Source organism: Scyliorhinus torazame, chromosome 4 (assembly GCF_047496885.1).
Source record: "Scyliorhinus torazame isolate Kashiwa2021f chromosome 4, sScyTor2.1, whole genome shotgun sequence".
NCBI lineage: Eukaryota > Metazoa > Chordata > Chondrichthyes > Carcharhiniformes > Scyliorhinidae > Scyliorhinus > Scyliorhinus torazame.
The window spans coordinates 168,538,977-168,562,179 of NC_092710.1; the positions used below are offsets into that span (position 1 = coordinate 168,538,977).

General features: G+C 48.9%; 1 long non-coding RNA gene across 1 annotated transcript in view; it reads left to right on the plus strand.

The window, feature by feature from the left end:
* Positions 1-3,032: 3,032 nt before the first annotated feature.
* The window catches only part of LOC140411670 (uncharacterized), a 32,750-nt gene continuing 12,579 nt past the window's right edge, over positions 3,033-23,203 (plus strand). Inside the window, exons 1-3 of the long non-coding RNA XR_011940944.1 lie at positions 3,033-3,106; positions 3,367-3,538; positions 17,244-17,340. This is a non-coding gene — a long non-coding RNA (uncharacterized lncRNA). The remainder of the gene's footprint in view (positions 3,107-3,366; positions 3,539-17,243; positions 17,341-23,203) is intronic.

A 23,203-nucleotide genomic window follows, 5' to 3' on the forward strand; every position in this document is an offset into this window, starting at 1 on the left:
GGCCAGCCAGCAAGGTGACCAAGCCTGTCTGGGAAATAGTGACAGCAGGAGTGAGCGCTATCTCGCTACAGAAGAGGACAAGAATCCAGTACAGTAAGAAAATGAATGACCTTGGTGCTGCTAGGGTAAATCTGCCTTCTCATGTGTCCAGCTACATCCCTTAACACATCCATCACCTCATTTGAGAAAAGAGCCCTTGAGCTGACCAGGGAGGAGCAGGACCTCACCTGAGCTGAGGGTCAGATGGGGGCAAGAGACAAAAGTGAGAATCCTCAATACATCGAGCCATGGCGCTATCTCATGCCAGGTCAGTTTCTGCAATCATTACATCCTTGCCCTGCATTAATGCCATCTTGGTTCCCTTGCAGGCCGATCAGTCAACAAGTCACACCCTCTGGAAACCATGGATCCAAGCAACTTTGAGGGCAACAGCTCAGAGACGAGCATCGAAGGGGTGTTACAGCTGTCACCTGCACTCTCCACCAGTGCAGGTACTTCCACCCCAGTGCGAATAAGTAATAGGCATGCTTCCTGGTCATTCACTGGTGAGCACCACACAGCTGATGATTCACAGCAGGTGGAGGCATGGATGGCCCAGGGATCCAGCACTCAGAGGAATGCTGGAACCCAGGACTCTGCAGAGCTCCGGTCAGGTGACGAGCCCCTGGGTACGGTCATCCCAGAGCTGCTGGAACTGCAAAGGCAGAGTCGCGAACATCAGGAAAGGATGATAGCATCCCTCCTCCAATGGCAACACCAATTGGAGGAGTCCCACCGCCTTTTGTCCGAGGAGGTGGCGCGTCACTCCAAGGCAACGAGGCTAACACTGCTAAGGTAATGTCTGCTGTGGAGACCATGGTGCAGGAGGTGCAGTCCATGGTGGGAGAATGTCCATTTCATGATTCAGGACATGCACTCCATGGCTGAGGGCATGAGCTGCCTGATGCCGTACATCAAATGCATGGTGCAAGGACTTGTGGGAATCCACAAGGGTTAGCATCAGAGGACAGCGGAGCTTCTGGATCTCACTTCAGCTGCCCCTCTGTCACATGGAGAAGCCCAGGGGCCCCTAAGCACCCATAGGGGAGAGGATAATCAGGTGCACAGCCAGACATTTTCCACCGAGCAGATCTTGGGCTGCCCAGTCCATCTGAGCCCCCACCCCTTTCTGTGACAAACACAACTACAGCCCTGCACATCGAGGAGGGCAGCACTACAATCTGCTGCCCAAAAGCAGGCCAGGACCCTCACAGCCCAGCCCCTCCAAGGGGATGTCCATCACGGTAATCTCAGCAACCACGCACAACAGTCAGCAGGCCGACTCATCTTCAGTTATGAATCCTGAGAAGACACTTAGACAGAGCAAGAGGGTGAGACAGGTTAAGAAAACATAGTCACAGCATGGGGACGTGTGAATTAAAGCCTGAATAGAAATTATTCACCATTGTTAGTGCCTTAAGTGCATGAAAGTCATATTGTGCAGCCTTAAAGTGCCTCCCTGCTCTCATTTCATTGCATCATGAGAAAGTCAATGGTTCAGACACACACCAGGACCCCTAACCTCAGAGGAGGCAGTAGCAATAAAGATGTATCAATTGGCGTCTCATTGCCCCAGATCACCTTGCTTAATGGCAGGTTATGCTCAGGTTTCTGTCAAGCAGGAGGCAGGCATTCACAGGAGCTATGAGGAGCTCTGTCCTCCCTGAAAGTCATCATCATTTTCCTGCAACATCCGCTCATAGCGCTTTTGTGCCCTGCCAATGCAAGGAGCGATCAACACGAAGACCTCCACTGGCAGGACACAAGTGAGATGGTTTCACACCCCATGTGGGGGCATAAATGGGCACCCTAGTCATGGTCCTCCCTGAAGTGATAGGCGATCGGAGCATCCCTTGCCCTGTGCCCCATTCAGGCCCTGGCCAGGACCCAAGATCCTTCCTCTGCCTCCTCTGAGGCTTGCCCCTTGCCACTCTTCTCGGCTTCCTCCTGCTGTTTCAGCATACAACAGGGCAGCACGGTAGCCTTGTGGATAGCACAATTGCTTCACAGCTCCAGGGTCCCAGGTTCGATTCCGGCTTGGGTCACTGTCTGTGCGGAGTCTGCACATCCTCCCCGTGTGTGCGTGGGTTTCCTCCGGGTGCTCCGGTTTCCTCCCACAGTCCAAAGATGTGCGGGTTAGGTGGATTGGCCATGATAAATTGCCCTTAGTGTTCAAAATTACCCTTAGTGTTGGGTGGGGTTACTGGGTTATGGGGATAGGGTGGAGGTGTTGACCTTGGGTATGGTGCTCTTTCCAGGAGCCGGTGCAGACTCGATGGGCCGAATGGCCTCCTTCTGCACTGTAAATTCTATGAAACATGCCAAAACTTGACGATTGGTGCAATCATGCCATTTACTCCCGTTTTGTTTTTATTTGAGAGCCTCGGAACAAAATGGCTGCCTTTGGAATGTTTCTTATTTCTTTTTCGACATTTCATAGAAGACTACCAGATGGCCTACATAACACAGGGGAAATAACAAACTTCGCAACTCAATTTACACTTAGGAAAATATAGTAAATCCGATAATTCAGAGACATGTTACCAATTCAGGCATAATTCAAATACGAGTATGAAATCAATTTTCATTTACTCCACCTTTCATTTCTGATCTGAGCACCACGCAGTCAAATTTATTATCTTGGCCGAAGCACAACAATGTTCCCAACTGCTCTAGTTTAAATTACTCTCACTAATTATTTTCCACGCTAGAAATTTAATCCTGCACATGTTAACTCCTTGAAAATTACCGTTCAAATCATTTTTATTACAGTGTTCTGTTTTGTTCTTTTGTTTTGATTTTATAACAGTGCGAAGGAGTGATACTATTTTCACAAATTTAGCTCTAAGCACATCAATTCATGACAAATTGGTTACACATTAATCAGAAGTCAACCATCTCAAAATATTAAAAGAATCAGTTTATTCCTGCACAGATTTGTTAAACCATTAACTAAAGAAAGCCAAATCAAATTTTCTGTCACTTCATTTCATCCCATAGACCATGGCAATTATGGGTCTATTCAACTGGACTATGTCTAGTACAGCACAGTTGAACAGATCTTAAGGTATGTATAATTTGATGATAAGTTAATAGCATTTATTATTCACAAATAGAATTGATGTGTTGGGGACTTGTACAATAGAAAGACACTAGAGAATCGATATTACATATTTTTACAAGTGGATAAATCTGAAGTTATCCTCTTTGGTAGCCATTACAAGAAGGCAAATTATTGGCCCATAACTTCCAGCTAGCGGCCACCAATTTTAATTGAGAAAACAGCAGACTTACATGAGCTTGCATCCAACCTTCCTCTCTCTTCAGCAGTCTTGGCCTCCAGTGCCCTGGTCTGCGCAGGCTCCAGCACGGCGCAGGAGGAGTGCAGCCCAGCCTCCTTATGACGGGGTCAACTTTGGAACGACCATTGAGGGCAGCCATTTAAATAGTAGATTTAGATTGAAAACAGCAGGCAACCTTTTGAGCAAGTGTTTTAAAGGTATGTAGAAAGTTTTTAACAGATTTTATTGCCCTTTCTTTCAACCAGGCATTACTGTTGTTGTAATATTTAATTTTTTATGATCAAAGGTGATTATTTAGAAGTGAAAATAGGTTTATTTGTTTTAAATTTGTGAAACTATGGGTGCAAAGCAGCGAGCCCCCGAAGTCATGAATACACTGTTTGCCTGTGAGGCCGGCTGTATAAACTTTGAGCTGGACTAAGCCCATCAAGGTGCCCGGGCAGCAGGATTCTTCGCCATTGCTGGGAAACACCAGGCTCAGGAGCTAATTGATGGTACGCATATCACCTTGCGCTCACCGGGGCATCAGCGACTGCCATTCATTAACAGGAAGAGGTTCTACTCTTCATGTTCAACTTGTGCGTGGCCATTGCCTCTGGATCATGCACGTGTGTGCATGTAGCTGGGGAAATTCTGCACATGTTCCGCTCGAGCCCTGGAATGAACCCGTTGCATGAAAGTTCATGCCTGCAGTGATCTTCATGGACACCGGGAGTGGGTGGCGTCCTCCTCCACGTGGTGCCAAGTCAGCATGGAAACAAAATGACTACTCACCTTCTCTGATCCCCTCAGCAGCCATTGCGCTAGCTTCCCGTTTTTAAATAGGAGTGCTACATGGCGCCCACGTGACGCCTTGCTGGGAAGCCAGTTAGTTCCCGGGACGCTGTTAGATTGGGCTTCCATCTCACTAACGAGATGAAGATTGCCCTTAATTGGTCTCAACTGGTGTCTCTACACATCTGGGTGGGATCTGGAACCCGCCAATGCGAGCGGGCCAGTTAGATCGCAAACCGATTTGCGCCCGGCACAGATTTCAATTTTGGTCTGTTCAATCCCGATTTTGGAACATGGTGTTAAATCGCTGTTAAATGTTTTCAAGAAGGAGGGGCTAAAGAAATAAAAGGATATGTGGGGAAAGCAGGAACAAGTTACTGGGTTGGATGATCAGCCATCATCATAATGAATGGTGGAGCAGGCTAGAACGGCCAATTGGCCTACTCCTGCTCCTCATTTCTAGTTCGAAAGAGAAAATGCTGGAAAATCTCAGCAGGTCAGGCAGCATCTGTAGGGAGAGAAAAGAGCTAATGTTTCGAGTCCGATGACTCTTTGTCAAAGCTAACAGACAGAGAAAGTGGAAAATATTTATATTGTGGAGTGAGAATGAAAGATGAGTCATAGCCACAGAAACCCACGGAAACCGGGTGCTAATGGCCACAGAAACCAAGGGAAAAGAGTGCTAATGGCAGCCCCCAGAGAGAACAAAAGGTGTGAGAGGCCAAACAGCAGAGAAACTAACATCAGAGAGTGAACTGTAGATGTGGGGAGAGGGGAAGGGGGAAGCAAAGAGGAGAAAGGTTAGGGAAAGGTGGATAAGATTGGAGGGGGGAAATTAAATATATATTAAGAAAGAAAGAAATGGTAAAAGACAGTTAAAATGAAATGCGATGAAAACAAATGGGTCGAGGTGGGGTAGAGCTGATCATCTGAAGTTGTTGAATTCGAAGTTGAGACCGAAAGGCTGTAGCGTGCCTAACCGGAAGATGAGACGTTGTTCCTCCAGCAGGCCAAGAACAGACATTGGGCATGGGAGCAGGGTCTTTTGTTAAAATGGCAAGCAACAGGAAGGTCAGGGTCCTGAATGCACACAGACCGAAGATGCTCAGCAAAGCGATCACCCGGTCTGCGCTTGGTCTCTCCGATGTAGAGGAGACCACATTGGGAGCAGCGAATGCAGTAGATCAAATTGGAAGAGATGCAAGTGAAACGCTGATTAACCTGGAATGAGTGTTTTGGGCCTGGGATGTTTAGCATGGAAGAGATAAAGGGGCAAGTGTTACACCTTCTGTGATTGCATGGGAAGATGGCATGGGTGATGGGAGAGGTACTGGGTATGGTGGAGGAGTGGACTAGATTGTTTCAGCGGGAATGGGCTCTGCGGAATGCTGACAGAGGGAGTGAAGGGAAGATGTGTTTGGTGGTGGCATCATGCTGGGGTTGGTGAAAATGGCGGAGGATTATGCTTTGCATATAGAGGCTGGTGGGATGAAATGTGAGAACGAGGGGGACTCTATCCTTGTTCTGGGAGGGAGTGGAGGGGGCAAGGGTAGTGGAGCGGGAGATGGACCGCACACTGTTGAGGGCCCCTGTCCACAACTGTAGGTGGGAAATCATGGTTGAGGAAGAAGGAACATATTTTCGAAGAACCATTTTGGAAAGTGGCATCACCGGAGCAAATGCAACGCAGGTGGAGGAGTTGAGAGATAGGGATGGAGTCCTTACAGGGTGTAGGGTGCGAAGAGCTGTAGTCCAGATAGCTGTGGGAGTCAGTGGGCTTGTAGTGGATATAAGTGGATAGTCTATTGCCAGAAATGGAGACAGAAAGATCAAGGAAGGGAAGGGAAGTGTCTGAGGTGGACCAGGTGAAAGTGATGGAGGGGTGGAAACTGGAAGCGAAGTTGATGAATTTTTCAAGGTCCGGGCGAGAGCATGGCGTGGCACGAAAAGAATCATCAATGTATCGGTAAAGGAGTTGTGGGAGGGGGCCCGGATAGGCCTGGAACAAGGAATGTTCCACATACCCCATAAAAAGGCAAGCGTAGCTCGGACCCATGCGGGAACCCATTGCTACACCTTTGATTTGGAGAAAGTGAGATGAGTTAAAGGAGAAGTTGCTGAGAGATAGAACGAGTTCAGCCAGGGGGAGGAGAGTGGTGGTGGACGGGAATTGTCTGGGCCTCTTTACGAGAAAGAAGCGAAGAACTCTCAGGCCATCCTGGTGTGGGATGGAGGGGTAGAGAGATTGCACATCCATGGTGAATAGAATCCGGTTAGGGCCCGCGAACAGGAAGCTGTCAATATGACGCAGGGCAGCAGAGGAATCGCGGATGTAGGTGGGGAGGGAATGGACCAGAGGAGTGAGGATGGAGTCAAGATAAGAGGAAATAAGTTCAGTGGGGCAAGAGCATGCTGACACAATGGGGCTGCCGGGACAGTCCATTTTGTGGATTTTGGGAAGTAGGTAAAAGCGGGCTGTCCGGGGTTGGGAGACTGAGGTTGGAAGCTGTAGGGGGAAGGCATCCGGAGGAAATGAGATCGCTAACGGTGTTGGAGATAATGGCTTGATGTTCAGTGGTCTGGTCATGGTCCAGGGGGAGGGGAGAGGAAGTATCTGAGAGATGGCGGTCAGCCTGTGCGAGGTAGAAGTCAGTACGCCAGACGACAACAGCACTCCCTTTGTCGGCAGGTTTGATGACAAAGTCGGGGTAAGACCTGATGGAGTCAGAAGAAGATGTAACACCTGCCCCTTTACCTCTTCCATGCTTAACATCCCAGGCCCAAAACTCATTCCAGGTTAAGCAGCGTTTCACTTGCATCTCTTCCAATTTGGTCTCCTGTATTCGCTGCTCCCAATGTGGTCTCCACTATATCGGAGAGACCAAACGCAGACTGGATGATCGCTTTGCTGAGCAACTTCGGTCTGTGTGCATTCAGGACCCTGACCTTCCTGTTGCTTGCCATTTTAACAAAAGACCCTGCTCCCATGCCCAATGTCTGTTCTTGGCCTGCTGGAGGAACAACATCTCATCTTCCGGTTAGGCACGCTACAGCCTTTCGGTCTCAACTTCGAATTCAACAACTCCAGATGGTCAGCTCTACCCCACCTCGACCCATTTGTTTTCATCCCATTTCATTTTAACTGTCTTTTACCATTTCTTTCTTTCTTAATATATATTTAATTTCCCCCCTCCAATCTTATCCACCTTTCCCTAACCTTTCTCCTCTTTGCTTCCCCCTTCGCCCCCCCCTGCATCTACAGTTCATCCTCTGATGTTAGTTTCTCTGCAGTTTGACCTTTCACATCTATTGTTCTCTCTGGAGGCTGCCATTAGCACTCATTCGCCTTAGTTTCTGTAGCCATTAGCACCCGGTTTTCCTGGGTTTCTGTGGCTATGACTCATCTTTCATTCTCACTCCACAGTCTAAATATTTTCCACTTTCTCTGTCTGTTAGCTTTGACAAAGAGTCATCGGACTCGAAACGTTTGCTCTTTTCTCTCCCTGCAGATGCTGCCAGACCTGTTGAGATTTTCCTGCATTTTCCCTTTTGTTTCAGATTCCAGCATCCGCAGTAATTTGCTTTTATCCTCATTTCTAGTTTTTTTGTTTCATGGCAAAATCCACAGGCCAATTTTCTATATACTGCCACTAACTTCTCTCTCAGATCTAATGTCCAACCAAGATTATGGAATAGTTAGTGCCGATTGTTAATGTGTCATTGTAAAACTGAAAGATGTTTCTAAACAATGACTCCCATCTCAGAGAATCTAAACTCTATAATGTCATCTCCGAGTATTTTCTGTTTTTATTTTAGATTTCCAGCATCCACAGTATATTGATTTTGTTTTGATTTCATCTCCCTGCTAGACAGCATATCATTTCTAACTTTATTAAAAAGGCGCGCACTTTGATCTCAATTTTGAGATCTTTGTTAATGGTTGGGGGATGGGAACCTGAATTGTAGCTCCAGTATACTGGAGGTTGAGAGTAGTGAGGTCATGAGTGATTTGTAATGTTGTAGGTGTAACATAAGCGGCTTCCTTGTGGTGCACTTGACAAAGGAAGGTTCAGACGTGGAGATAACTTTAACACGTTTATTAAACTATTTACACTTCTATTACTCGGGTTCAACACTACTGCTCATCCTACTATAGCTACCCGGTGTAATATTGAATCAACCCCGTGTCTCTACTCATTGACTGTCTCCACTGGAAAGAGGCAGATCATGTGTGTGGTGTCCTTTATATATGGGTTGGTGTAATGCCCCCCTGTGGTGGTGTCACCTCTGTGTGTACCGTGGATGTCTATTGGTCATGTCCTATTTAACTGATCTATTGGTTGAGTGTGTGATGTCACTGGTGTCTCCCTCCAGTGTCTAGCTAGCCTACATGCATTTACATTGATGCACATCACCATATCCCCCCTTTTTATATGTTACATATTTTCTGTACCATTTAAGAAAATTGAACACAAAACAGGTAGATACGTTAAGGTGTATACAAATCATGGGAACAGTGATTAAACAGTAAGTCCAAATCATTTGTGTGAGTCCAAAAACCATCAATCATCGTGGTCAAATGTCTCTCTTGGTTATGAACGCCATCAACGTCCGTGTGCCACAGGAACCAAGAAGTGGTCAAATCACTTCGCTGTCTGATTTGGAGTCCCTTTCTTTTTTCGATGTTTGTGATAGTGCTGTTGGATGGAATCTTGTAGCTGATAAGGTGTTGACGTTGAAGAGGTACCATCAACAGTATCACTCAAGGTCATGGACGTGCCATATGTCGAAGTTGGATAAGACTGTACATAGTGGTTCTGGCCACATGCTGTGCTGGAAGGTTGATCCTGCTGAGAAGCGTTGAAGCTTGTCGAATTGAAAACAGAATTGCTGCTCGCATAAATACCTGGTGATGGTGTGAAACTAGAACCTTGCATCTGATAGGAATATGCTGTCTGGCCAGGCTGGGGTGTAGCAAATCCTGGGCTGTAACTAAGGCATCCAGTCTGTAGTGCAGATTGCACCTGCGGTAGTCCTCCTTCGGTCTTGATTCCATTAGTGGGCAATCCGTAGTGCTGGCTTGTTTGAGAATATGCTGCATAGACTGCTGGCTGCTGCATGCCTGAATACTGGGTTTGTCCAGCATGAGCTGTCATTGGCTGCACTTCTGGTGTGGGAAAAATGTGTGGATATAGCTGTGGTGAATATTGGTGTATTCCTCTTGGACTGTAGCCGCTGCTTGTTATTACTGACCCAGTGTAATTGTTAAGTGATCCATCTCCTGTCGTTGTGGCATCTGCGCCACACCGAGCATGCCATCACTGAGGTTGCGGCACTCCCTGTCTGGAGTAAAGTCCGGCTTACGTGAATCAGAGTCGGCGTTTGGTTGCTCCCCATCTGGAGTCTGGTCTGTTTTAACTGAGTCAGTGTTGGTTTGTTGACGCTCCCCTTCCGGATTCTTAGCAGGTTCACTGGAGTCAGCTGAGATTTCTTGAAGCTGCATGTCTGGAGTCAGAACATGCAGGAATGCATTGTATGTGGAGAGGTTCGGGTGAATGAGGGTGGAAGTATCATGGTGTCAACGGAGTCACCAATGGTCTCACAGTGATCGTCAAGTGCCTCTGTACACACGAGCTGAGGTCTGTCACTTTGCACATCTTGCATGGGAAGTGGGATGTTGTCGTCACTCGTCTCACATACCGTGGGTAGGTCCACAGTAGCTGCTTGTTGTTCACTTGGGTTGGGTAAATTGTCAGAGTCTTCATCTGGTGGTGCAAACAATGTGGGTGGACTGTCATTGTCTTGCTGTTGTCCTACATTTGGGCTTGGACTGTCATTGTCGCTTTTTTCTTCACTGGAGCATGGTCATCCTGCTGTGCACTGGAGCGTGGTAGACTGTCATAGTCTTCTTGCTGTTTGCTTCAGCATGGCAGACTTGTATCGTCTGCCGCCAGTTGGTCAGAGGAGGTTGCTAGACCCTCATGGGCTTGTTCCTGCAAGAACGGGGCGTCGGAGACTTGCGTTGCTTCTATCGTGGAGGCTGTCCACGAGCTCGCTGCGGAGGCTTGTGACACTGGACTCACGTCTTGTGTGTGCAAGGACTGTGCTCTGGAGTCTTGCGTTCGTCTACCGTGGAGTCTGTCCAAGGGCTCGCTGTGGAGGCTTTTGACACTGGAGTCACTTCTTGTTCGTGCAAGGATTGCGGTGTGGAGTCTTGCGTGTCTTCTATTGTGGAGTCAGGAACCCTTAGCAGTGCGTGGACCACTCTCTGTGTGGCAGCTGGCCGCTCTCTGTGGGCTTGTACAGCTCTCTGTCTCTTGGTGTCAGGCCGCAGCATAATTCTGTACTCACGAGTCGGGATGTCATGTATGCTGTTCTGAAGATCCTCAAATCCGAAGAATGAATCTGCGTCTGCGTCGGATTCAATACGGGGTTCGCCAATGTGCAACACCTCTAGTTGCGGTTCGGATTTGGTACTGGGGTAGCCTCCCAAGGTGAAAGGTTCGTCTGAGTCGTAGTCTTCTAGGACCAGATCATCACTTTTTGCGTCAGAGCTGGCATTGGGCTCGCGACGTCCAGAGAAAATGTAATGGTCGGTATCGAAGTATTCAAGGTCGGAATCATCGGTTTTTAGCATAGGTAACTGCTTGTTGCAGGGTTCTTCGGAGGTTAATTTAATTTCCTGGTTCAATTTGAGGCATTGTGCTGTCATTCCAGGTGAAGGAAGGTTGTTTTACGGTTTTAAAAGATTTTTTCTTTGATTTGGGATGTTTCCCCTTTAAATGGGCATGGTCCGGGGCCTCTGACGTCATGACGCATGTGACGTAGCGCGTAGGAAGCGATTGCGCATGCGCAGATCGTGTTCCTTTACCAATGGCCATTTTCGTGATTGCGTATGCGCGCCGTCTTGCGCATGCGCAAACGGACCTTCCCGTTTTGTGTGCTTCTCGCGCAACTGTGCAAGTGCTGTCCCTTTAGAAAGATGGCCGCCGATCAAACTGTTCTCTGCTCCGGGATCTCGGCCTCGTGGTGAGTACTGGCGCTTCTCTTACCTTTTCTTGCTGGTTGGAGTATGTTTTCCTCACAGTACTTGCCGAATTTGTCCAGGACGACCTGGAAGTCGTTCCTGTTTTGCCCTTTGGAGAACTTGAATTTTTTTAAAGATTTCTTTTGCTCTGGCACAGGTGATGGTGAGGAGAAGCTCTGTTTTTCAGCATCGGCCAGGTCTTCTAGTTCCGCTGCCACCAGGAAGAATTCAAACATTTGCCGGAATACCCGCCAGTTCTCGCGGAGACCGCCGTGGCACTGGAGCCGCTGCGGAACCGGATCTCAAACATCTTGCCTGGGTATCGTTGCTGGTTGTCACTGTACTCTGAGGTATGGCTATATGGATTGAAACAGTTCAGTCCTGGTACCATGATTTGTTATGCTGTAGGTGTTACATAAGTGGCTTCCTTGTGGTGCACTTGACAAAGGAAGGTTCAGACGTGGAGATAACTTCAACACTTTTATTAAACTATTTACACTTTTATTACTCGGGTTCGACACTACTGTTGATCTTACTATAGCTCCCCAGACTGACTAACCAGTTGCTGCAATCCACGTGGTGGGTGTAATATTGAATCAACCTTGTGTCTCTACTCACTGACTGTCTCCCCTGGAAAGAAGCAGATCATGAGTGTGGTGTCCTTTATATATGGGTTGGTGTAATGCCCCCCTGTGGTCGTGTCACCTCCGTGTGTATCATGAATGTCCATTGGTCCTGTCCTATCTACCTGATCTATAGGTTGAGTGTGTGTGATGTCACTGGTGCTCCCTCTAGTGCATGCATTTACATTGATGCACATCACCACAATGAGTAAGGTTTCAAAGTTGCAGGAGTGTACCGGCAGGCAGGAATGTGGTTTAAAATATGTCTACTTCAATGCCAGAAGCATCCGGAATAAGGTGGGTGAACTTGCGGCATGGGTTTGTACCTGGGACTTCGATGTTGTGGCCATTTCGGAGACATGGATAGAGCAGGGGCAGGTGTGGTTGTTGCAGGTGCCGGGATTCAGATATTGCAGCAAGCTCAGGGAAGGTGGTAAAAAAGGGGGAGGGGTGTCATTGTTTGTCAAGGACAGTATTACGGTGGCAGAAAGGACATTTGATGAGGACTCGTCGACTGAGGCAGTATGGACTGAGGTTAGAAACAGGAAAGGAGAGGTCACCCTGTTAGGAGTTTTCAATAGGCCTCCGAAAAGTTCCAGAGATGTAGAGGAAAGGATTGCAAAGATGATTCTGGATAGGAGCGAAAGCAACAGGGTACTTATTATGGGGGACTTTAACTTTCCAAATATTGACTGGAAACGCTATAGTTCGAGTACTTTAGAAGGGTCCGTTTTTGTCCAATGTGTGCAGGAGGGTTTCCTGACACAATATGTAGATAGGCCAACGAGAGGCAAGGCCATATTGGATTTGGTACTGGGTAATGAACCAGGACAGGTGTTAGATTTGGAGGTAGGTGAGCACTTTGGTGATGGCGACCACAATTCGATTACGTTTACTTTAGCGATGGAAAGGGATAGGTATATACCGCAGGGCAAGAGTTATATCTGGGGGAAAGGCAATTACGATGCGATGAGGCAAGACTTAGGATGCATGGGATGGGGAAGGAAACTGCAGGGGATGGGCACAATTGAAATGTGGAGCTTGTTCAAGGAACAGCTACTGCGTGTCCTTGATAAGTGTGTACCTGTCAGGCAGGGAGGAAGTGGTCGAGCAAGGGAACCGTGGTTTACTAAAGTAGTTGAATCACTTGTCAAGAGGAAGAAGGAGGCTTATGTAAAGATGAGACGTGAAGATTCAGTTAGGGCGCTTGAGAGTTACAAGTTAGTTGGAAGGACCTAAAAAGAGAGCTAAGAAGAGCCAGGAGGGGACATGAGAAGTCTTCGGCAGGTAGGTTCAAGGATAACCCTAAAACTTTCTATAGATAAGTCAGGAATAAAAGAATGACTAGGGTAAGAGTAGGGCCAGTCAAGGACAGTAGTGGGAAGTTGTGCGTGGAGTCCGAGGAGATAGGAGAGGTGCTAAATGCATACATTTCATCAGTATTTGCACAGGAAAAAGACAATGTTGTCGAGGAGAATACAGAGATACAGGCTACTAGACTAGAAGGGCTTGAGGTTCATAAGGACGAGGTGTTAGCAATTCTGGAAAGTGTGAAAATAGATAAATCCCCTGGGCCGGATGGGATTTATCCTAGGATTCTCTGGGAAGCTAGGGAGGAGATTGCTGAGCCTTTGGCTTTGATCTTTATGTCATCATTGTCTACAGAAGTAGTGTCAGAAGACTGGAGGATAGCAAATGTTGTCCCCTTGTTGCAGAAGGGGAGTAGAGACAACCCCGGTAACTATAGACCAGTGAGCCTTACTTCTGTTGTGGGCAAAGTCTTCGAAAGGTTTATAAGAGATAGGATGTATTATCATCTGGAAAGGAATCATTTGATTAGAGATAGTCAACACGATTTTGTGAAGGGTAGGTCGTGCCTCACAGACCTTATTGAATTCTTTGAGAAGGTGACCAAACAGATGGATGAGGGTAAAGCAGTTGATGTGGTGTATATGGATTTCAGTAAAGCGTTTGATAAGGTTCCCCACGGTAGGCTATTGCAGAAAATATGGAGGCATGGGATTCAGGGTGATTTAGCAGTTTGGATCAGAAATTGGCTAGCTGGAAGAAGACAAAGGTTGGTGGTTGATGGGAAATGTTCAGCCTGGAGTCCAGTTACTAGTGGCGTACCCCAACGATCTGTTTTGGGGCCACTGCTGTTTGTCATTTTTATAAATGACCTGCAGGAGGGTGTAGAATGATGGGTGAGTAAATGTGCAGATGACACTAAAGTTGGTGGAGTTGTCGACAGTGCGGAAGGATGTTACAAGTTACAGAGGGACATAGATAAGCTGCAGAGCTGGGCTGAGAGGTGGCAAATGGAGTTTAATGCAGAAAAGTGTGAGGTGTTTCATTTTGGAAGGAATAACAGGAAGACAGAGTACTGGGCTAATGGTAAGATTCTTGGTCGTGTGGATGAGCAGAAAGATCTCGGTGTCCATGTACATAGATCACTGAAAGTTGCCACCCAGGTTGAGAGGGTTGTTAGGAAGGCATACGGTGTGTTAGCTTTTATTGGTAGAGGGATTGATTTTCGGAGCCATGAGGTCATGTTGCAGCTGTACAAAACTCTGGTGCAACCGCATTTGGAGTATTGCGTGCAATTCTGGTCGCCGCATTATAGGAAGGATGTGGAAGAATTGTAAAGGGTGCAGAGGAGATTTACCAGAATGTTGCCTGATATGGAGGGAAGATCTTATGAGGGAAGGCTGAGGGACTTGAGGCTGTTTTCGTTAGAGCGAAGAAGGTTAAGAGGTGACTTAATTGAAGCATACAAGATGATCAGAGGATTAGATAGGGTGAACAGTGAGAGCCTTTTTCCTCGGTGATGTCTAGCATGAGGGGACAAAGCTTTAAATTGAGGGGAGATAGATATCGGACAGATGTCAGAGGTAGGTTCTTTACTCAGAGAGTACTAAGGGCGTGGAATGCCCTGCCTGCAAAAGTCGTGGACTCGCCAACATTAAGGGCATTTAAATGGTCATTGGATAGACATATGGACGATAAGGGAATAGTGTAGATGGGCTTTTGAGTGGTTTCACAGATCGGCGCAACATCGAGGGCCGAAGGATCTGTACTGCGCTGTAATGTTCTATGTATTCTTAATTTAAAATAATTTTGTTTTACAGTTTTCATATTAATCGGGGGAAACATTTATTTTGAAAACATTTTTACTTTTTAATGCATTTTTTTGCCATTATGATTCTGATTAGATAATGTTACTGTGACAACGTATCTTTGAATAATCAGTTTGGAATAATTTTTACTCTCTATGAAGGAATCCAAGCCAATATCATATCCATGAAATGAAATCAAATTTGCTCAGGGTGCTTTTTTGAATTTCAAAGCTCTTTGGTTCTGATAACTAAATTATTGTTTGAACTTGGATTGGATTGGATTTGTTTATCGTCATGTGTACCGAGGTACAGTGAAAAGTATTTTACTGCGAGCAGCTCAACAGATCATTAAGTACGTGAAAATAAAATTAAAGAAAATACATAATAGGGCAACATAAGGTACACAATGTAACTACATTGACACCGGCATACAGGGATGTAGTGCAATGATAATAGTATGCAATGATAGTAGAACTTGCAATGATAGTGGAAGTCCATGAAATTCTGGTTGCCTGTTTAGATGGCTCCTTCTATCCTGATAATGGTGGTTGGAAAAATAATTAAAAACCTTTATAAAGGAAGAAATTCAATTACTTCAATGCAATGATGGAAATAATTCTTGTTCAGGTTGGATTTGTAAGTGGTAGATTATATCAATTGCAATTCAAGGTTGCAGAAGATCTTCCAGATGATTACTAATATTGCATGACTAAAGCCACTTTATAGTGTGCCTGTGAAAAAGATATGTGGCTAAAATAAAAGCCATTAGTGTAAATTAAGGCAGTGTAAATTAGACAATAAATTAGATAAATAAAGGAAACATTGAACAGTGATCAATGGTGGTCATTCTAATTTGACAGCTATAATCAATAGGCTACCCCAAAGGATAAGTCATTGGACTGTTAAAAATATTCTACAATGATCTCCCTGAGGTTTGTCTTTCTGTATAATGGTGTAATGCGGTTAAGAGTTGTGATTTTCCATGTATTGGGTAGATTTCATTAATGTGTTGTCAATGTCTACCATGCTTAGAATTTTCCTGTACATATAGATCAAAAGAAATGTACCTCTGAGGATAGCGCATGAGAATGAGGTTACTCATTGGAGACAGTGAGAGAAGAATCACTTCAGATAGTCTTCACCCATGTCCAAGCAGGCAGTTCAAGAACTACACTTGAAGAAGCCACCTTGCTCTTCTGTGCACAGAGAATACCAACGATAAAAGGAGGGTGAGAGAACACAGTAAGAGAAAACTCAAGTCTCAAACTTAACTAAAGAGACAAAGTAGAATAACCAGAGGAAAATTATCAAAATTAAAGACTTAGCAGGAAAATAAATCTATCTACAAAGTGGGTTATCAATAACAATCAAATTACAGACATCGAAGCCTTACTTTAACTGTGCCAAAATTCATTTTGGGAGGAAAGAGTTAATTCGGCAAAGCTAGCATGATTTTAGGGGAACAGATTATGACTAACCAATTTATTGGATTTCTTTGGAGAGGTTATGGAGCTCCTTGATTGGTATATATGACTATGCAGGTTGTACACTTGAATTTCAAATAGTATTCGGCAGTATTGCACATGATAGCCAGCTGCCCAAGGTTTTGAGTGATGTTATGGTAATGATCAACAGTTGGCTAGTTGTATCATATGAATATGATACATAGGGCATTTTCAGATGGTATCCAGTTGTAATGTGTATCTGTTTGTCCATATACCCCTCAGCTGTGTCAGCTGTGGTTTAGTGATCGCCTTTTGCCTTTGAATCAAAAGAGTATGGGTTCAAGTCGCACTCTGGAGATTTAATTCAGATTGGCACACGAGAGAAGTATGATGCACGCATTGCACCTTTGGAGACAAACTTACAGAAGAGGGCCGGAACTTTCCGGCCGTTCACTCCGATGGAATCTTCCAGCCCCACCTACGGTGCACCCCCTCCACCGATTTAACTGCACTGAGGTTTGCATTCAATGGGAAATCCCATGGACAATGGCGGGATGAGAAGACCCTCCTGCCGGCCAAGGGCGAGCCACCTCCTGTCGCCGCAAATATACATGGCAGGTTGAGTGGTAAATCCCGCCCCACATGTTGGGGCCCCATCTGCTCCCTCAGGTGGAATATAAGAGGTCCCATGGCACTATTTTGAAGAAAAGCAAGGGACTCCGACCCAATGTATCCTTCAACAAATATCATAAAAAACAGATAATTTGATCATTATCACATTCATGTTTGAAGCTTTAGTGTGCGTGAATTGGCTGCTACATTTCCTGTATTGCAACAACTTTTTGCAAAGTCTTTAATAGTGTGGGACATCATAATATGAAAGATGCCATATTAATCTTTCTTTCTTTCTTTTCCAGAATTTCTGTTTGCAGTGGCATGGAAAGATGTATGCCCGATCCGATATTGCAAACTTTATGCAATGTCAAAAGTTCAAATTATCCCCAAGTTATTGAGGTAAATGTAAACACAGAGTAGTTCACCTCCATTCTCAGCTTCAGCATGCCTGTGACTCTGGGCTGGATTCTCCGATCGCCGACGCCAAAATCGCGTTCAGTGATTGGCTGGAGAATCCCCGTTTACGCCGAAACTGGGGATGGCGCTGTTTTTGAGATGCTTCGCCCCCTCAAAAACAACGTACTTGGGAAGAAGCGCCCGCCGTATGGACGGCATCAGGACGCCGCCTGAGGCCCTCCCCTGATGCTCCGCCCCCGATGGGCCGAATCCCCAACGGCATGTGACTCATGGGCTCACACTGTTTGGGGACCTCGCGTGGCGGCTGAGGACTGAGTCCAGCGCTGCCACAGTTGGGGGGTGGAGCCTTTCTGCTGATAGGAGAGATTCAGGAATAAATATGCCAGACTGTTTTGATGGAGTTAATTATTACAGCCATTTCATTTCAAACTTATACATGTGGCAGGACGTGAAAATGTGATAGCCGATGCTTTGTCACAAATGTGATGAAGAGAAGCAGGTTTGATGGTGGAAAACAAAGAACTAAAAATGGACTGTATTATTGGAAATGTTTGCCTGTTATAATGTTTTAAAATGTATGTTTACTGTCAAGTGTTAGGGATGGGCAAGTGAAAAGGTGAAAAATGAAACCTTCTTTGAAGTTGATGGTATATTTTTATATCTTGGGGGAAGGTGTGATGAGAGTGGCCCTTTAAGAACAGCTTTTGTCTTATCACATGTCTTCAGTGATGTCATTTTTGTGGGTGGAGTTGGTTTGTGGCTGTGTGAGAGTTTTACTTGCGCTTTGAATTTTGGACTGCTTTGAACTGCACAGGATGAAAGAAGGGTCTTTCTCTAACTTCCTTTTTAAAGTAAGAAGTCTTACAACACCAGGTTAAAGTCCAACAGGTTTGTTTCGAATCACTAGCTTTCGGAGCACAGCTCCTTCTTCAGGTGAATCCTCAGGTGCTTCGAAAGCTAGTGATTCGAAACAAACCTGTTGGACTTTAACCTGGTGTTCTAAGACTTCTTACTGTGCTCAACCCAATCCAACCCATCATCTCCACATCATTCCTTTCTAAAAGCTGTTCCAGACTGCTTGGTAACCTCAAAGAGATAATTGCTTTCGAGAAGGAATTCAAATCTGCTGTTTGTAAAGTGGAACAGAGTATCAGTAACAACAGTCTTATACCAGTGAGAATGACGTGTGCTGGGCCAGACCTTTGAAAAGAGGTTTCTGGTTTTACTTGGATTTTGTTATTGAATTGGAACAGTTAACAGGGAATTCATTGAGGGTTATACATAGATTACTGTAGCTGTGTGGAGTCTTTATGTCTGTAATTGATACAAATTCTTGCTGTGTGAGTTTATACAAATTCTAAATTCTTAGAATAAAGCTTGTTTTTTTGATTAAAAGCGCCTAAGAAGTTGGGTAGCACCTGAAAGGAAGGCTCTTGTGCTCATCCTAGCCAAATTCAACATAAAGGTTGGAGATCAGGTGGACTCCATAGTACACTTTGGAGTTTTTAAACCCTGGTCCATAAGACCATCATGTTTTCATGTTGCTAATTTGAACTGCATTTGAGCTGCCACAACCAAACAGGGGGTGGTTGCATAGTTACAATGGATATAAATGCTACACATTGCTCATGACTCCACTCCACCATCCAACCACATGTGGACAGGACTCATACAAAAAGATTCATTGTCTCACCAGGAACAATATGGAGCAAATCATTGGCATCCTAAAACTACACTTCTGCTGCCTGGACCACTTCTGAGCTACAATATTTTTCAGAGCCTTTCTTCAATTTGTTTGTCTTGGAGAAAGGGAAGCTGCCTCATTTGAAGAAGCTGGTATTCGGCCTTGCATCTGAAACTGGTGGTCCTGAGATCGTCAAGTGATAAGTCAAGGCAGGCAAGAGTTTGTTGTCTACCTTCTGACAGAATTAACATAATTCTTAAATTAAATCAAAGATGCTTTATTTGCTTCTGCCTGTCTTTCACCCACCCTTATTCTGAGAGTTAGACACACTGGGCGAAATTCTCCGTTATCGGCGGAAACTCCGCCGATCGGCGCAAAAAACGGCGCAAATCCCACTTGCGTCACGTCATAAAAATGGGCCGATAGTCTGCGGCCCGAAATGGGCTAGCAGCGACGTAACGGGATCCGCGCTTGCGCAGTGGTTCACGCCGTGCAGCGTCATACGCGCTGCACGGCGTGACGGCTCATAAGGCCGCGCAGCTCCCCCCCACCCGACCGGAACAGCCGACCGCAACACCCGACTTGATGGCTGGCCGTCGCTCAGCCCCGAGGTTCGAGTCACGCGATGTGGAGGCGCTCCTGGATGCGGTGGAGCAGAGGAGGGACGCCCTGTATCCCGGGCACGGCCGCAGAGTTGCCCCACGCCACAGCCGGCGTCTGTGGAGGGAGGTGGCAGAGGCCGTCACCGCTGTGGCCCTAACACCACGGACAGGCACCCAGTGCCACAAGAAGGTGAACGACCTCGTCAGAGCAGGCAGGGTGAGCCTCCCCCATATCCCCCATATCCCCTCTCCCCCAAATCCCCCCCTCCCCCATATCCCCCCCCCATATCCCCCCTCCCCCATATCCCCCATATCCCCCCTCCCCATATCCCCCCTCCCCCATATCCCCCATATCCCCCATATCCCCCCTCCCCCATATCCCCCATACTCCCCCCTCCCCCATATCCCCCCACCCCCATATCCCCCATATCCCCCCTCCCCATATCCCCCATATTCCCCCCTCCCCCATATCCCCCCTCCCCCATATCCCCCCTCCCCCATATCCCCCATATCCCCCCTCCCCCATATCCCCCTCCCCCATATCCCCCCTCCCCCATATCCCCCCTCCCCCATATCCCCCATATCCCCCCTCCCCCATATCCCCCATATTCCCCCCTCCCCATATCCCCCCTCCCCATATCCCCATATCCCCCCTCCCCATATCCCCCATATTCCCCCCTCCCCCATATCCCCCCTCCCCCATATCCCCCCTCCCCCATATCCCCCATATCCCCCCTCCCCCATATTCCCCATATCCCCCCTCCCCCATATCCCCCCTCCCACATATCCCCCCTCCCCCATATCCCCCATATCCCCCCACCCCCATATCCCCCCTCCCCATATCCCCCATATCCCCCTCCCCCATATCCCCCCTCCACCATATCCCCCATATTCCCCCCTCCCCCATATCCCCCCTCCCCCATATCCCCCATATCCCCCCTCCCCCATATCCCCCCCTTCCCCCATATCCCCCATATCCCCAAGTGAATCCAGCCCTAACCTTAACCTCTGCAATGCACGCGCAACCGATGGCGTGCATTCATATACCTGCCTAACACTGTTGCCTTTTACCCCTGCCACCACCCCCCCCCCCCCCCCACAGGAGAAGCGCGCACACAACACCAGGGAGCATGTGAGGACTGGAGGAGGCCCCGCTGATGAGAGGCCACTGAACGTACACGAGGAAAGGGCCCTGGAACTGGCTGGCGGACCTGAGGACCGGGAGGTTGCTGATGCAGAGGTCGGGGCCCCACGAGCAAGTGAGCCACCAACAGCCCGTCCCCATATCCCCCATCCCCTATATCCCCCTCTCCCGTATCACCTGATCACTGCCTGATGTCTAACCATGCATGCTTCATTGTGTATCGCAGGACCAAACGTCCAGGCACCCATCCCCGCAGATGCAGACCGCCCGCAGGATGCCCCTCGGAGACCACGGGAGACGGAGAGACCCGCACCCTTCAGCATGCGACGCCCGCAGGATGCCCCTCGGAGACCACGGGAGACGGAGAGACCCGCACCCTCCAGCATGCGACGCCCGCAGGATGCCCCTCGGAGACCACGGGAGACGGAGAGACCCGGACCCTCCAGCATGCGACGCCCGCAGGATGCCTCTCGCACACCACGGGAGACGGAGAGACCCGGACCCTCCAGCATGCGACGCCCGCAGGATGCCCCTCGGAGACCACGGGAGACGGAGAGACCCGGACCCTCCAGCATGCGACGCCCGCAGGATGCCTCTCGCACACCACGGGAGACGGAGAGACCCGGACCCTCCAGCATGCGACGCCCGCAGGATGCCTCTCGCACACCACGGGAGACGGAGAGACCTGGAGCAACAGGGAGACGACACCCCCGTCACGTGCGGGAGCGACCACCCAGCGATGAGGGGGGCAGCCACAGGCCCCCGTCACATCCGAGCCAGGACACCACTACCCAGGACACCACTATCCAGGACACCCCTACCCGGGACACCACTACCCAGGACACCCCTACCCGGGACACCACTACCCGGGACAGCACTACCCGGGACAGCACTACCCGGGACAGCACTACCCGGGACAGCACTACCCAGGACACCCCTACCCGGGAAGACGAAATACCGGACAGTGACTCAGAGTGGATGGGTGGAGACGAACCCCCACCCCAAAGTGCCATGGACTCAGAGTGGGACGAAGAGCACGACTCAACGCCACTGCTGTCACCAACACCCTCCACCATCGCAGAAACACTCACCACGGTTGGGCACTTTAGTGATGAGGCGTCTGGTACACTCACTGGTGCGCACAACACAGCCGTCCCGGTACAGCAGGTGGAGGTGGGAGCAGCAGAGGGACCGGGCGGTCGGAGGGCAGCCCAGGCCAAGCGAACATCTGCCGCCCAGATGGATCCCGGGTTCCTGCAGTTACCACACCCACACATAGATCCGATGCAACCACCGACACGGAGACAAGCGAATAGGGTGACGGGTGGCTTGCGGCGGCTGCGGTCGCAGGTGGAGGAGTCCACCCGCGTCCAGGAGCTGGGAGTGGTCCCGGTCATGCGTGCCACCCAGGCTGATACCGCACGGGTGGCGTCCGCGGTGGAGGCAATGGGTGCGACGGTGTCAGACATGGGGAACGGTTTGCGAGGCCTGGGGCCTTCCGTGCAGGCGGCGTCTGTGGCCCAGGAAATGGCTGCCCTCTCACAGGAGGCCATGAGCCAGTGCCAGCGCCAGATGGCAGAGGCGCTCAACGCCATAGCCCAGTCTCAGCAGGCCATGGCCCAGTCTCAGCAGGCCATGGCCCAGTCTCAGCAGGCCATAGCCCAGTCTCTGCAGGCCATGGCCCAGTCTCTGCAGGCCATGGCCCAGTCTCAGCAGGCCATCGCTGAGGGCATCGGCGCCAGTGGCCATGTGCGAGCTGGCGTCGCACTGTCGCAGACAGGGTTCGACAACCCCCTGGGCTCCATGGCTGCAAACCTGCAGACCCCTGTCGATACCAGCACGGGCCTCCAGGACTGGCAGCGCCAGATGTCGGGGGCGCGTCGGATGGCCAGTCCGTTCGCATCCCCCACCCATGTAGAGGCCTGGGGGCCATCGGGCACCCCGAGGGAGGAGGAGGTGGTGTGGTCCGTCCCGGCTCCCTCTGTAGGGGAGGTCCCGGTACACCGCGACACCTCGGACTCCCCCCCTTCCGTCCCAGGTGCATCGGGTGGGCAACGGGCAGGACAGGCTGGCCAGTCCGGATGGCCAGTCCGTTCGCATCCCCCACCCATGTAGAGGACTGGGGGCCATCGGGCACCCCGAGGGAGGAGGAGGTGGTGTGGTCCGTCCCGGCTCCCTCTGTAGGGGAGGTCCCGGTACACCGCGACACCTCGGACTCCCCCCCTTCCGTCCAGGTGCATCGGGTGGGCAACGGGCAGGACAGGCTGGCAGCTCGCCATCCCAGTCGCCCGGGCCGCAGCCTGGCCCATCTAGGCCAGGACGCCCCAGGAAACGGCCGCCAAAGGGATCCAGTGTCAGAGGGCAGGAATCACAGGAGTCCACCTCCAGTTCTGCTGTACCGTCTGGGGAACCACG